We start from the raw sequence: 14,627 nt of genomic DNA on the forward strand, positions 1-14,627 counted from the left end.
TAAAGAATAGGTATAGTAAGATTTAGACAAAAAATAGAACGGCCTGAGTTCATAGAGCCTCATTCATTAATTCATCCAGCAAGTGGCAAATATCTGTTGAGTATCTGGTATCTCCCTGACACCTAAAAGGTGACACTTGAGTGAGAAATAAAGAGTAAGTCTGGGACCTAAAAAACGGCATTTCTGGCTTCACAGGAGAGGTTGAATGAGAGATGTTAGGTCCCATCAATCTTACGGATTTTGTACTTTTTAAAAATGTGATCCTGGGATTTGAAGAGATGGATGGAAGATCATAGAGGTTAAAGCCCTGTGGGCGTATAGAGGCCAGCAAGCAGATATTGAGGAGAACAAGACTGTATGATAATACTGTTCAGCAGCCAGTGATGTTGGGAAAAGGAAGGAAAACAGTTGTTGGAGCCTGTTGTCAGTGGCCCAGCACAGGGCCAAGTACCTCACAAATATTCTCAGCAGCCCTTCACACATTACTCTGGGGCAGATCTTGTCCCCATTTTGCAGAGCAGGAAAATGAGGCTCTGTTGGGTTAAGAGAGCCAAGGCAGAGCTGTCAGACTTTGACGTAAACAGGAATCACCTGGGGATCTTGTTAAAGTGCAGATTCTGGTTCGGTGGGTCAGTCAGGGGATGGGGGAAGCAAGCGCACGGGTCAGATTCTGCATTTCTAACAAGCTGCTGCTGGTCTATGGACAACACCCTGTATGGATTTTTTTATGGTTCGTGTAACTCCGGTTCTGATCGTCTTGCTCAGGGGCCATGCTCCAGGGGCAAATCCTCGGTTGCTAGTGGCCAGATCACCTTAGCTATAAATAATGTGCTCTAGCACAGAGACACATTTAATCTTCCTCTTTGTACTTTGCTCAGTTTTCATGGTTGTTGGTTTATTTTTAAACCCAGAAATACATTACTTGTCCCTGGTATCTTGTCCGAGTTCACCGAACAAATGAAACCAAATATATGTATGTATATCGTACATCTTTATAAGCTATATGCTATATTCCACTGCACTTATATCATATCTACATCTGTATGATGGATATCATATGAAATATTTGAGAGGTATGACACATACAGCCCCTGTGTTAATATTGCATTAATAGGGTGATTAACTCAACCCATTTTGTTGGGACTCTCCCAGTTTAAAACTAGTGACCCCAGTTATATCCTATCTGAACACATATGACAGATATCATATGTGACATATTTGAAAGATACCATAAATATCGTTTCACTTGGACAGGTACGTTGGGGGCCCTTTGCCCCTTTGTAACTGCAACTTTGCAAGCAGTCGTTTTAAATTGTTTTTTAATGTTCATTTATCTTTGAGAGAGAGAGAGGGAGACCAAGCATGAGTGAGGAGGGGCAGAGAGAGAGGGAGACAGAATCTGAAGGAGGCTCCAGGCTCTGGGCTGTCAGCACAGAGCCTAATGCAGGGCTCTAACTCACGAACCGTGAGATCATGACCTGAGCTGAAGTCGGACGCTTCACCGACTGAGCCACTCAGGTGCCCCCACCAGCAATCGTTTTAAAGACTCATCCAGATTGATGTGAGATTAGAAGGGTCCGCACACTCTGCTCTTGTGTCAGTAAGACGTCTTGCTACAATAGACTCTCTAAAGCTTTGGAAAGCACCACTCCAGGAGAACAGTGCTCACAGACCTTGGACTGGGGAGTGCTGGAGGGAGTTGGTGGGGAAGCCCACTCCCTTCTTCTGAGTGGGTCCATCAGTGCTCCCAATTCTTTTATCTGTTGGCCTCTCTTTCAGTGAAGCAGGCAGGGTGGGTTTGGGTGGGAAGGGACCCCATGCTGCCAGCCAGAGTAGAGAGTGGTTTTGTGATTGCAGAAGCTCTTTGTGTATCTAATTAGGATTCTCATAAATTGCTCTGAGCCACTGGATGGGTCATTAATATCCTCCTCCCCGCCCTAGTCCAACTTCCCAGCTTAATATCTTTGCACTCACGTCCGAGTCTTGGGGAGAGCTGGACACCCCCACAGCTTGGGTGGCCTGGCCTGTCTTCTTAGGCTGACTTAGGAATGTGTGGGCAGTGCTGGTTGAGGAGATCACTGAGGGACCCCTAAACATTTTCCTCATTCAACTTTCTGCAGTGTCTCAATTCTACCGAAGTTTTTTCAGATAAGCACGGACTCTTGCATGAAACCCCCTTTAAAAATGGAGTTCCTTCTTCCAATCTGCTCCTGAACCCGTTTGCTGATTGGGTGTCTGACCCTTCAGCCCATGTGTCCTCCTTTAAGGTCTCCTTAAAGACCACAGCTCTCCCCTAGATAGCGTTCATAAACCGTGACCCCCTTTAGCGCCACGCTCACGGCGTTCTTGTGGCCTTTGGCAGAGCATCACGCGTGAAAGGGAAAGGTGGAAGGTTCCCCAACTCCCTCGCTGTGTGATCTTGGGCAAATTAATTTCTCGGCGTTCCAGTTTCCTTACCTCTCTATTGGAGCTGTTCGGGGCTTACGTGAAAGCAAACACAAACTAATCTCGTGCTTGGCACGTATTACATGCCTGCTCACTGCAGACCTCCCCACTTCCTTGTGCCACTAAGGGGCACTGCGTTCTCAGTCCCTGGAGGGCAGACGCTATCGTGTCCATTCTTGCTGCCCCTTTGTCTCCCTTAGGACCCACGACTGAGCTTGCTGCTGACACAGAACTCACTGGTGCATACGAACACGTAGATTTGCCAGCGCTACAGGCGGGGGCACCTGGGTGGTTCAGTCTGTTGACTGTCTGAGCCTTGGTTTCGGTTCAGGTCATGATCTTACAGTTTGTGAGATCAAGCCCCGTGTTGGGCTCTGCGCTGACAATGCAGAGCCTGCTTAGGATGTCTCTCCCTCTCTCTCTCTCTCTGTCCCTCCCCCACTCACACTCTCTCAAAATAAACATTGTTTTAAAGAAAACACTACAGGCACACTTTTACAGGGCTGACTTCATCAAATATCTCTTCTGGTGAAGGGGATGCCATTTTCTTTAGGAAGGACATTGGGTGCCTCTCTAGGGAGGGAGTCGCAAAAAGTAATCACTCAATCACTGTCCAGTCTGAAAATCTCCCCAAGCCTCTGACCCCCTCGTTCACTATAAGATGGAGACAAATTCTTGCCTTGCTGAATCTGTGTGCTCTTGTAGTCAGATATCTGTCGTGCACTCGTCTTTTTAACTCGAATTTCTGGGATGGACATAACTGGCAAAATTATGTATTTCTTAGCTTTTAGCACCTAAATGGATCATCAGTTGTTAACGAGTTTGTGGTCTCTGCATCAAGGAAGTAAACAGGAGAAATAGTATCTTCCCCCGGGTTTGGCCAACTATGGCCGTGGCGTGTAATCCAGCCGCTGCCTGTTTTTAAAAATAAAGTTTTATTGGAACACAGCCATCTCCATTCACTCAGATACTGCCCGTGGCTGCTTTCACCCTGCAGCGGCAGAGTCGAGATGCCACAAGAGCATTTGTGGGAGACAGAATCTGAAGGAGGCTCCAGGCTCTGGGCTGTCAGCACAGAGCCTAATGCAGGGCTCTAACTCACGAACCGTGAGATCATGACCTGAGCTGAAGTCGGACGCTTCACCGACTGAGCCACTCAGGTGCCCCCACCAGCAATCGTTTTAAAGACTCATCCAGATTGATGTGAGATTAGAAGGGTCCGCACAGACTGCCAAGCTCCAAATATTTACTGTCTGGCCCTTCATAGAAAAAGTGTGATGGCTCCTGGTCTTAGGCTGTCTGGAGAAAGACGAGAGGGCAGAGAAGACTTAAGACTGGAGGTTTTCCAGTTCTCCTAAGGGAAGGGGGAGGTGAGGGTGGGAAAAGAGGAAGGAAGGGAAGCCAGAAATCAGAGCAGGGAGGAATTATAAAGAAAAGAGTCAAACAGGAAGGAGACAGGAAGGAAGGGGAGGGAGGAGGAGACAGAGGAGCCACGGAGAGCAGGCCAGAGGGAGGCAGGACTCAGCCCGGGCATCTCCAGAGCGAGCTGGATTTGTTCCGCTGAGCAATTAGCCTCGGTGCGGTGGAAACTGGAAAAGTCTGAGAGCCCACGGCCGCCCCATCTCGACCGGCTCCACGCAGGAGTGAGGCGCGGACCACGGGCTGACTCACTCCTGCCTCGGAGCCCTCTAATCTGTCTCCCGCTGGCCTCCCTGCCCGCAGTTCTCCGTGACACAGGTCCCCGTGTCCTCAGATGACTCAGCAACACCCTAGTGCAACCAGCAGCTTCAACCGGTTTAAAGAGATAAATGCCAGAATAAGGCTGGGGTGGGTGAGCAGGGAGGATTTGGAGGAGAGGAGGTGCCGAGGATCTGAGAGCCCCGTTTCAGGGGAAGAGACAGTTTCCACTTCTCTAAATGCTTCCGTGGGTCAACAGCCACCATGATCACTGGTGTTATAGATGTTTATAGTAAGAGATGACACTTAGGGAGGGAGCCCTATGGGTCACAGAATAATCTCAGTCTGTCTAGGTATTAATTTTACCCAGTCCTCACAATGGCTAAATGGCATGAGTTATGATCATTAACGCCTGTTTGCAGATGAGGAAACTGAGTCACGGGCAGGTCAAGGAATATGTACAAGCTCCTAAGTGGCAGATCTGGGATCGGAATGTAGGCAAACGGGCCACAGGGCCTTGGCTTTAACCATGTTGCAGTACTGCTTCTCCTTTTGTCTACTCCCAACTGTCGTCGACATCTCTACAGCAGGTTTCCCATCTGGAAAGGGTCACAGCTGTGACTTAAATGCAGATTGGCCAGAATCCATATTCAGCGTTCATTCCTCTTTCACTGAAGGCACAGCATCGGTTCCCTGCAGATGACACTGGGCAGAATAACTTGGCAACAGAGGTTGAGGGTAGGCGAGCAAGCGACCTAGGCTTTTTTTTCCCATTTTTCCACGGAGAAGGAGACTTGTCCATGCCCCAGGCCCCGGCACCATGGGGACAGGCTCAGCCTAATTTTTGAGATCATTCAACCCTGGCAGTTTGGGGAAAACTCAGGACCCAGAAGCCAGAGACGAGAAGGAATGGAGCAAGGACAGAGTGTAATTAAGAGGAGTCAGATGTTTGGCCCCGATACAGGCTTGCAGAGAGGCCTCTCCAGGTTCACAAAGACCCGTCCTGGTTGCCGGAATTGCTTGTTCCCCACAGAAGCTCCTCGGAGCTGCATAATCCCCGGCATTTCAGAAGGTTATTGTTCCTTGCTAAACGTGTTTTAATCAAATTGAGACTTCAAAGGCAGAAATCACAGTTTGGGCTGAGCTAGGCTACTCTATAAATCATGAACTTTATAATCAAGTTAGCAAGACCGGGTGCCATTGACAAAGCCCCCTGATTTATTAACCCAGTTGTTCATTCATTCATTCAGTCTGCCTCTAGACACTCATTCACAAACAATAACTGAGCAGCTTCTGAGCTCCAGGTGGTGGAATATAAAAATGATTAGAGGCTCCTGCTCTATTGCTCTTAATAGTTACTTTCCTTACAAAGTGCTTTCGTGGCACACTGTGTCCGTCAGACTCTCTTGGAGAATGTGTGGAAAATATAGATCCCTGATTCTTACCCCATGGGGCATTTTTTCACATCCTCTCTGGGATATCTAAAACGCAGTAAGATTTAAGAACCACTCCTTAGAATAACAGTATTTAGCCCTTAGTAGCACGCATCTCTGATTGGTCAGTACTGGATACAGAGGCCAGGGGCCAACAGATCACTCGTGTGGGGTCCATGAAATTGGGTCTTCACCGTGAGTTCTCTCCAACCTCGTCTCTCAAGGCTCTTAGCTGGGTTTCCATATCCAGAGACCTTGGAGATGGTGAAAACGCAAGAAGTAAGTGCTGTAGAACGTGTAAGCGTCAGCCCACACAGTGACCACAGTACGGAACACAGGGACATCCTGTGCGTGGATGACTGTGACAGGCACACAGACGTCACTAATACACAGAATGGCAGCTTTGATGCCATCCACCCGTAGGGCGTGGTGATCGATGGCCATTTGGACGCCCCAGCAACCAAGTCACTTTGACCCTCCTAGGATGTAAAACGTAACCGCACGGCAAACCATGCATTCAGAAATGAAATGTTCTGAAAGGAAGAAATGTGTCAGTCCTAAGCCTACATTAGCCATAAAGGGTTTAAGTGCTTCTTCATTGGCCTGTGACCAGATGGTACCATAAAAATTAGACTTGTTTATCTCCCTCCTAATTTTAACTAGAGACATATTTGGAATAATAATGGAGCAGCACTTACTTAAGAAACAGATAAAATCCATAAATATCCTGAAGGGCCATTGACTTTCCCTCTGTGCTGGAGGGGTTTCATATGCCTAAGTTAGCAGTGAATTTCCCAATAGGTCCCTTGAGGTTCAGAGCTGCAGTGTTTATTATCAATCTGATGCCAGGATTAGAACAAGGTCAGCAGTGCCAAATTCGTGCCTGACAAGCAGTGAATCGCTCAAACCAGGGAAAGTCGAATGTCAAGAGAACCGTCAGAGTTGAAATAAGACATAATGAATAGCTTGCTGGTAAGTCAAACCCTGATGTCACAGAACCCAATGTGGGAATTACAGGATGCATAAACAGTGGCCCCGAATCCCTTTCCGTCTACGTTTTGTAAAACCCGTATTTGGAAAGGCAATCTAATGTCCATACAAAATTTCCCAGCCTACTACCTCAACAGAATTATTTTCAGTTTAGCTATACCTCCTGGTCCTTTTTCATGCAGAAACACTGCTGTAAATATATAAGCATTGGTCATATACGCTTTTATATTCCACTGTGTTCATTTATATTGTATTTTAAACTTTTTTTTTCAGGTCATTACATCGTCTAGTCATCACGGTTCTTTCCAATTGTGTATAAAATGTCATAAACATTATGAAACCATAATTACATTATTTTCCCTTTTTAAAAAATGTTTATTTTGAGAGACAGAGCACACGTGTGAGCAGGGGAAGGGCAGAGAGAATCCCAAGCAGGCTTTTCACTGTCAGCACAGAGCCCAACACAGGGCTCAGACTCACAAACCAGGAGATCAGGACCTGAGCCAAAACCAAAAGTTGAATGCTTAATTGACTGAGTCACCCAGGGGCCCCATGCCTATTTTTTTTTAATTGTCTATTTGTAACAGACCCTTGGAGGTAGAATTCAAAGGGTTAATGGCTATACACATGTCTAGAAGTCTTGATCTATAGTATCCTATTAATACCCCAAAAGTTTGTTTCCATCTAAAAGTACTATTAATAATGCACCAATGTACCAGTTTTAAAACAGTCAAGCAGCTTCGAGCATTATGGCTCTTTGTGCTGTTTTAGAAGGAGCATGTGCTATCTTAGAGTTGCCTTAATTTGAGTTCCTTTGAATAGTAGTGAAAATGGAAAAAAAAAAAGTGAGTTGTCTTTTCCTCTTTTTGGAACATTTAACTATTTTTACATAAAGATTTTTATGGACAGTTTGTATATCTAAGTAATTTATTAAGACTCTACTTGTAATATTTCACACACAAAAAAAGTCATAAATGTGGCAACACGGGGTCTAGTGAAGACCAAAGGCTTTGGGTTCAAATATAACAACTGATGTCTTCTAGCTCCATGGTCTAGGGAGAGTTATTTATCCTTTGTAAGGGCCACATTCCTCTTTATATTAGGGATTATAATGGCACCGACCTCACCAAGTTGAATCGTATAATGTATAAGAACTTCTAGGTATGGTACCCATCAAATGGTAAGTACTCAGCAAGTTATCATAGGTCATAACAGTGATAAGCGTCTCCTTAAATTGGGATTTATTCTTGTTCATATATATACTTTTTAAAAAAAATTTTTCCCATTTTTTTAAATTGCTTAAATCAGGATTCTGCTAACTATGGCCCGCATTGGCCTGTTCCCTGTTTTTGTCAGTAAAGTTTTATTGGCACACAGACACATCCTTTTGATTCACCATGTGTGTCTGAGGATGTTCTTGTCCTGCAGGGGCAGAGCTGAGTAGTTACAATGGACACCAGATGGCCCACAAAGCTGAGAATATTTACTAATTAGACCTTTATAGAAAGATTGGTGGCTTCTGGCTTCAATCATTAGAGTCCAAAATGTTCTTTTAAAATAATTCCAACAATATGGAAGAATTTAATTTAACTCATTCCTCTTTATCCTTTAAGAACTTATTCTTTGTAAAAAAAAAAAAAATTAATGTTTCTAAAAAAAAAATGAGGGTTTTTTTTCTTTCTGGTTTAGAAAGTCTTTTTTCTTCTGCTTACTATTTTCTCTCTTGACCCCCAAAATGGAAGAATGCTTTACACCTCTACTTTGCCATTTGCTGCCCATTTTTTCCCTCTGTAAATTAGAACATATGTTCGTTATATAGCACAAATCTCCATGTCCAATTAATTTTTATACAGCTGTGTAACTGCCACTCAGATGAGAATCTAGAACATGACCAGCACCCTAGAAAATCCCTTGCAGCCAGTATTCACCCCACAGTGACCACCACTCTGCCCCTCATGAACACGGACAGGTTTTGCCTCCTTTTGACCTTTCTTTTAGGACATTAATCTATAGAAATGCATATAACTAAAGCGTATCGTTTATTTAGGACTGCATGGCGTTCTGTTATATGAACATACTGGAATTTATTTATACATTTGCTGTCGATGGGCATTTGTGTTATTTTGCAATTTTGTCTGCTTTGAACATTCGTGTACATATTTTTGGTGCAGGTAGGCACTTAATTGGGAATATACCTACAGATGAAATTGCTGGGTCACAGAGTGTGCATATACTCTGTTCCAGTAGACACTTCCAAACAATTTGCAGGGAAAGTACAACCCGTTTACGTTCCCATCAGCAGACCATGTGGTTCTGGAAACTTCTGAGTGCCCTGTTTCTCCCTTCTAGGAGAGAGGCAGAGTGGGCTTGTATAACTGATCCCTAGGTGTGTGCATTATGGCACTGGTTGGATGTTCTTGTACGATCATAGCTCATAGTTTAGAGACCCCCAATTCCTTCTCCATCTTCCTTCCTTCTCGTGTAGAATGGAGCAAGAGGACTGTGGTGTCTGCCCCACACACTTTCCTGAGTTGACATCTAATCTAACCATCTCTGTTCACTCTCCCACTCTTCTCTGGCAACAGTCTCACCCCCATCTGGTACTTCAGACTTGGGAGAAGAAAGAGGAGGCCAGAGGAACACCACTGCTCCTAATGGAGGAAGAGGGCTGTCATCAAAGCCGTCTCAGAGCTCTCTTAAGTTGTAGCCCACCCTGTCCATCAACAGACTGGTCTTCCTTCCACTCTGGTTATGGACAGCAGTGACAGCAGATACAGGGGACTTCCTAGAAAGGTCTATACCCCTTTCTGTTCTTCTCCATTCTCCTTCTTCCTTCTCTTCTTCTCTCCTTCCTCTCCCTTCCGCTTTCCTTCCTACCTCTCCTCCTTTTTCTCCTCCATGCCACAACCAAGTCTTGAGTGCCCTTTAAGTCCTTGCCCTGTCCTTGAGGATGAGGAATGTGGGTACAATGGACAATGGATGGGATCCCCTTTGCTTAAGGACTCCACAGTCTCGGGTAGCCTTTTGATCACCCTTCGATAAAAAGGAAACCAGAAAGTTGCAATACCATTTTACTTGCTCAAAGATCTTCCTCAACCTGGCATGTGGGATTATTGCTGTCCTTTTCTATACCTCCCCCCCCCCCCCAGCGCCGGCCCCTTATGTCTATGGCCTTTTAAGACACAAGGACCCCTTTGTGGTATTAAAAAGCCCCCATACTCGTACAAGATGAGTCATAGGATTTTCAGGACTATTGATGGGGGAAATGAGCAGTTGTCAAAAAGTTACTGTGAATTCATTTATGCTCACAAGTGCATATGCCTGCTAAGCCATGGCACCTTGGCCATCCATACATGTGTGAGGCACATGCATTAAGCAGACTCCACAGGTGCTTGGCCCGCACAGGATTTCCTGGACATCTTGCCATTTTTCTGCAGTTTTACTCTAGAGAATTATTTCTCCCCACCCCCACCATCTGTTCGAGAATTGCGACCATGTATGTTGTCTGATGTTTGATGGGGCTGCACAATCTCTACACTCTTCTTCCTCCCCCTTCTTCAGGACCACACAGGCTGGGGACCTGTGTGCATGCAAGTCCCCAAGTCCACAGTGCACCGTTGATCGTGTGGCCTGTGAAATCTCAGCCAGATGGCGACCAGCAGCACTGCCTCATGCGGTGCTCCAGGCTCTGTCCACAGAGCCGAGACCTCAGCTGGAAGGTGGTAGTAAAACACTGATGCCAAAGACAGCCTGTCTCTGCATCTGACTGGATACTTTTAAGCTTGGCCCTATTTTTATTTTGCTTTTGTGACTTCTCAGCATTATACAGAAATGGAATATTCTGACACTTAAATAAGGGAGATGCATCTTCCAGATTTAGTCTATTTGTGTCCAGATTCTTGTACTATCACCACCACCGAAGGTTTTTTTATTTTTTCTCTCCCGCAAATTGTTCATTGACCCTCATAGGTCATGGATACAGAGGTCCTAGGCTCTGGAATGCTATTTCCAGATCCAAGGTCACCTGGCTTTGAGTCAAGAGTGTAAAATTAACAAAGGTAAGGCACCAAGGTCAGCAATCGAACGATCTAGCTGACCTCACTCTGTTCCAGGCCCACAGACTCCATCCCAGACCTGACAGCAGTTTTCTTCCAGGGCAACTGGACAAAGAGAACATGTGGTGTCAACCCTGCAGACCCCAAACTGTCCTCACTCTGGGGACCACAGTTCAGAGCTCACAGTGACCGAATCTGTTATCGTCGAGAGCATGAGCCTGTCATTGACGGTGCCCTAGATTTCGACAAAGAAAATTGTTCCTTTGCCATTTCCAATTCCATTCGGGCTTCTGAGAAACATGAAGTGCCCAGTCCCTGGGCAAGACATGAAAACAGGATTGAAACGGGGTCAGCTCCCCTCTTGGCGTTCACAGCAAAACCCTAATGGGATCAGCAGCGACATCATCCTGACGTCTTTCGGCTATAGATGGAAGTTGGTTCCCTGTGGGGAACCACCAAAATCTATGCTAGGATCTTTGATCGGAACTCGCTTGCCCTGAGAGTTGGCCTTGATTTCTGGGCTTCAGAAATTATTCCTGACCCCTCTGCTTGGGACTTCACAGATTGCTTCCTCTCTTTGTCTTATGCTGATGCTCCAGACAGCGTATCAGAAGCTGATCAAGGAAAGAAGCCTTGTGTCATCTACAGTCAACACAGTTGTATGGATCCTCTATGTGCTGAGCCCTGTGCCAGGGACTGGGGATATAAGAAGAATATGGCAGGATGCCCACCCTGAATAAAGTCCCCAAATGGGGGAATAAAGTCACATCCCGATGGAGAAGACTTAGAAGCAAGTGGCAACTATACTGGAGTGCGACAGATTCTCTGGTGATGAAAGACCCAGGATGTTGTAGAAGGAGAAACCGTGATCTCGTACCCATGTCCTTGTGCATTCAGGGAAGACTTCCTGCAAGTGGAGACCTCTGAGCTGCACTGAAGAGGTACCCACTGGCCAGTTTTCAGCATGATACCACACAGCTGGTACATCCAGAGTAAACTGTCATGGGCCCTGGTGACAGGGATGACAATTCACAATGGATCCTTACCAGTGATTTCCTGTGGATAGAGTTCTCTGTAGTTACCATATATCCTGAGAGCAGGAGAGTTTCATCCACATGGCTTGCCTGCCCCCGAGACCGGGATAGGACTCCAACAGTGATTCTGTCACCGGGATGGAATTTACTGGAGACCTCTGCACTATAGCCCCATCACTCAAATCTGCCACCCCACCCACCTGTAACAGCCTGCCTTACATTATGTGTGGGGAGACGGCCACTGAAGAATCTTGGATGCAGCAAGCATACAGCTGGTCTCATCCAGTGTCTTCCCCCCCCCCCCAACCCCCTGGACACCCTAGCTCCTCAACACAAAAGCCAGGTCCTTTGTGATTGGGCCCCCTTCGATCACTTCTTCCTCCCTGCAAATTCTGCACCTCTCTCTGATGTCCAGATGCCCGACGTTTCTCCTGCCTCCAGCCTCATGCACAGGCATCTCATCTTGCCAGAATTACTGGTTTGCAGGATGCTCCCTCCCAAAGGACTCAGAGTTAGCGGCACGTGAAGACTGTAGGATTTGACTCTACATGAAAATACAGGGATGCTGCCAAACACGTGCTAAATGTTTTTTTAATTTTTTTAATGTTTTATTTATTTTTGAGACGGAGAGACAGAGCATGAGCAGGGAAGGGTCAGAGAGAGGGAGACACAGAATCTGAAACAGGCTTCAGGCTCTGAGCTGTCAGCACAGAGCCCGACGTGGGGCTCGAACTCACGGACCGTGAGATCATGACCTGAGCCGAAGTCAGACGCTTAACCAACCAAGCCACCCAGGCACCCCATCTAAATGCTTGAAAAATGTTCTTTTCTCAGTGAATGAATGAGTGAGCAAATGAATGAGGGAGTAAGGCAAGACCAAATGAAGCCTTCGGAGAACCAAAGAGCATCAGCTTCCTTGACTAGAAATGAAAGAGGGCATCACACTCAGCTTCCTCAAACCACACGCTACATCCTTCCATAGCATCATTGCCTAGGGGCAGGTGCTTTGGCCCGACACCAAGAAAAAGCAGTATGTGGCTATGTGCCAGCGAGGGTCTGTGTGTGGGCTGGTATCACAAGATGTACTGCAGCATATTTTCAGGCCCCGGACAAAGCCTAAAGGGTACAGGTCCAAAATGAACTTTTTACAAGCGACCTCGGGGGAGAAATGCTCAGGAAGTCTGAAGGCTAGGCACACCACATGCTATAAAATCTCTTCCCGAAGCAATCCCCTCAGCTCTCAGACGGTCTTATGGAGCAGAATGAAATCTAATCTGAAAAGCTACTTCAGTCCCTCTGGAAGTGCAGAGGAGTCTGAGGACAGATAAGGAACTGATTTCTCTTACTTTGGACATAACAGATTCCTCTTGGAGGGCGAAGCCTTCTCTCTGGACGTGCCCTCCGGGGATCACAGACTCCACGAATTGGCAAGGCAGAGGGCGGGGGGAATGAGATCCACCAACACCCCCAGCTGCCTTGGCTTCATGCAGGAACTAACAGTATCTCCAACGATTCCTGAGCAATGGGTGTGCACGTGACCTCATTGAATTCCAGCACGACTCGTAGGAGATGCTGTCACGTGCTGCTTGTAGGCGCTAGAGAGAGTGCGCAGATTCCTTTCTGAGCGTCTGTAAAATGGGTGTGGTGATGGCTCCAAACACATTGCGTTGACATGAGGGTTGCATGGGTTAATTTTGGGAAATCCTGGCCTAGTGCCTGAAATGGAAGGGAATTCATGTAACTTTGTTAAATATGAGAATAGGAAGATAGGTTAAGGAATGGATGAGTGGATGGGTAGGCAAGCAGAGTACCGGGACCAAGGTCGAATGGGTCCTAAGTGCTGAAGGTAGTCCAGTGCGGGCAGTCTTCACCCGATAGCATGCCTGGACTTGCTCCTCAAACCTGTCAGGTAAGGGCCCTCCCTCGTGAGGCTCATCCTAGTGTTTTCTACGTGCAATGTTCTTTCTTGTGCTTTTGGGGAAGGTGTCTATTTGAATGTGCATTGCTTCCTTTTTGCAAACTAGAAACGAGCGTGTACCTTTTGAGTGAGCGGCTGGATACATACTCAGCAGCCTCACAGCATCATCCAAGCAGCTAATGGAAGCAAGTCTCAGGCATATGCCTGAGTCTGTCTCAATTATTCTCACCTGTTCCCTTTTAGATTTTACATCTTTCTGGCCCCTGCCTCTTAAAGCCCCACCACTCTGCCTTTTCATGGCAACACTGAGAAAGGAGAGAGCTGGGAGGCCTGCTCTGTGTATGGGCCTTACAGCCTTCCTCGGGGCGGCACAGAACTCAGAGGTTGGCAGGGATTACCTGTGGCAGACAACACTGTGCCCCCTGAAGACAGATAGAGGTGTGACATGCGTGGATGGAGAGGTGTTCTCAGGTGCTCGTGAGCCTCCTGCCCCTAGATGTATATATGCGGACCCGGGGGGGAGGGGGTTGCAGCTTCATGCAGGGACCTGTCCTCTCAGGTCCGAGGAGGACGACACTGGAGCCTGGCTGCAAACCCACAGTGGCCCAGGCTCTCTGTGCTCCCAGGAGAGCACTTAGCTTTTGTCTTCCCAGCAAGAATGAGTCTGCTTCAGGAAACAGATTTAATTGTCCCACTTACCAGCTCCAGCTGACAAGACCACATTGACAAAGATCGCGGCCTCTTTGTAATGGAAGAAACGGACGGTGGAAAGACATCTTAGAGCTGTTCCTTCGAAAAATGACCCTCGCCGCTTCACCCAAGCTGAGGACATGCATACTTCTCAGCCTCTTACTCCCAAGCCCACGGCAAGCTCCCTTTTGATCTGTGTTTCCTCTATTTATATGGCAGAAAAACTCACCCGGCAGATCTGAACATGTTTGCAGTGCTGCCTAATTTAAGCCCCGGGATGCAAGGAAAGAAATAGAAACAGAAAATAGGGATTCAGTGCTTGCTGTGTGCTGCAGGCCATGAAAAATATCAAAATCATGAAACACGGTCCCTGATCTCCCCCAAG

At 46.7% G+C, this 14,627-nt stretch overlaps 1 protein-coding gene across 1 annotated transcript in view; it reads left to right on the plus strand.

The window, feature by feature from the left end:
* The window catches only part of GRIN2A (glutamate ionotropic receptor NMDA type subunit 2A), a 373,199-nt gene that overhangs the window by 342,646 nt on the left and 15,926 nt on the right, over nt 1-14,627 (plus strand). The gene's annotated exons all lie outside the window — the stretch shown is intronic.

This window comes from Prionailurus bengalensis, chromosome E3 (genome assembly GCF_016509475.1).
Source record: "Prionailurus bengalensis isolate Pbe53 chromosome E3, Fcat_Pben_1.1_paternal_pri, whole genome shotgun sequence".
NCBI classification, from domain to species: Eukaryota; Metazoa; Chordata; class Mammalia; order Carnivora; family Felidae; genus Prionailurus; species Prionailurus bengalensis.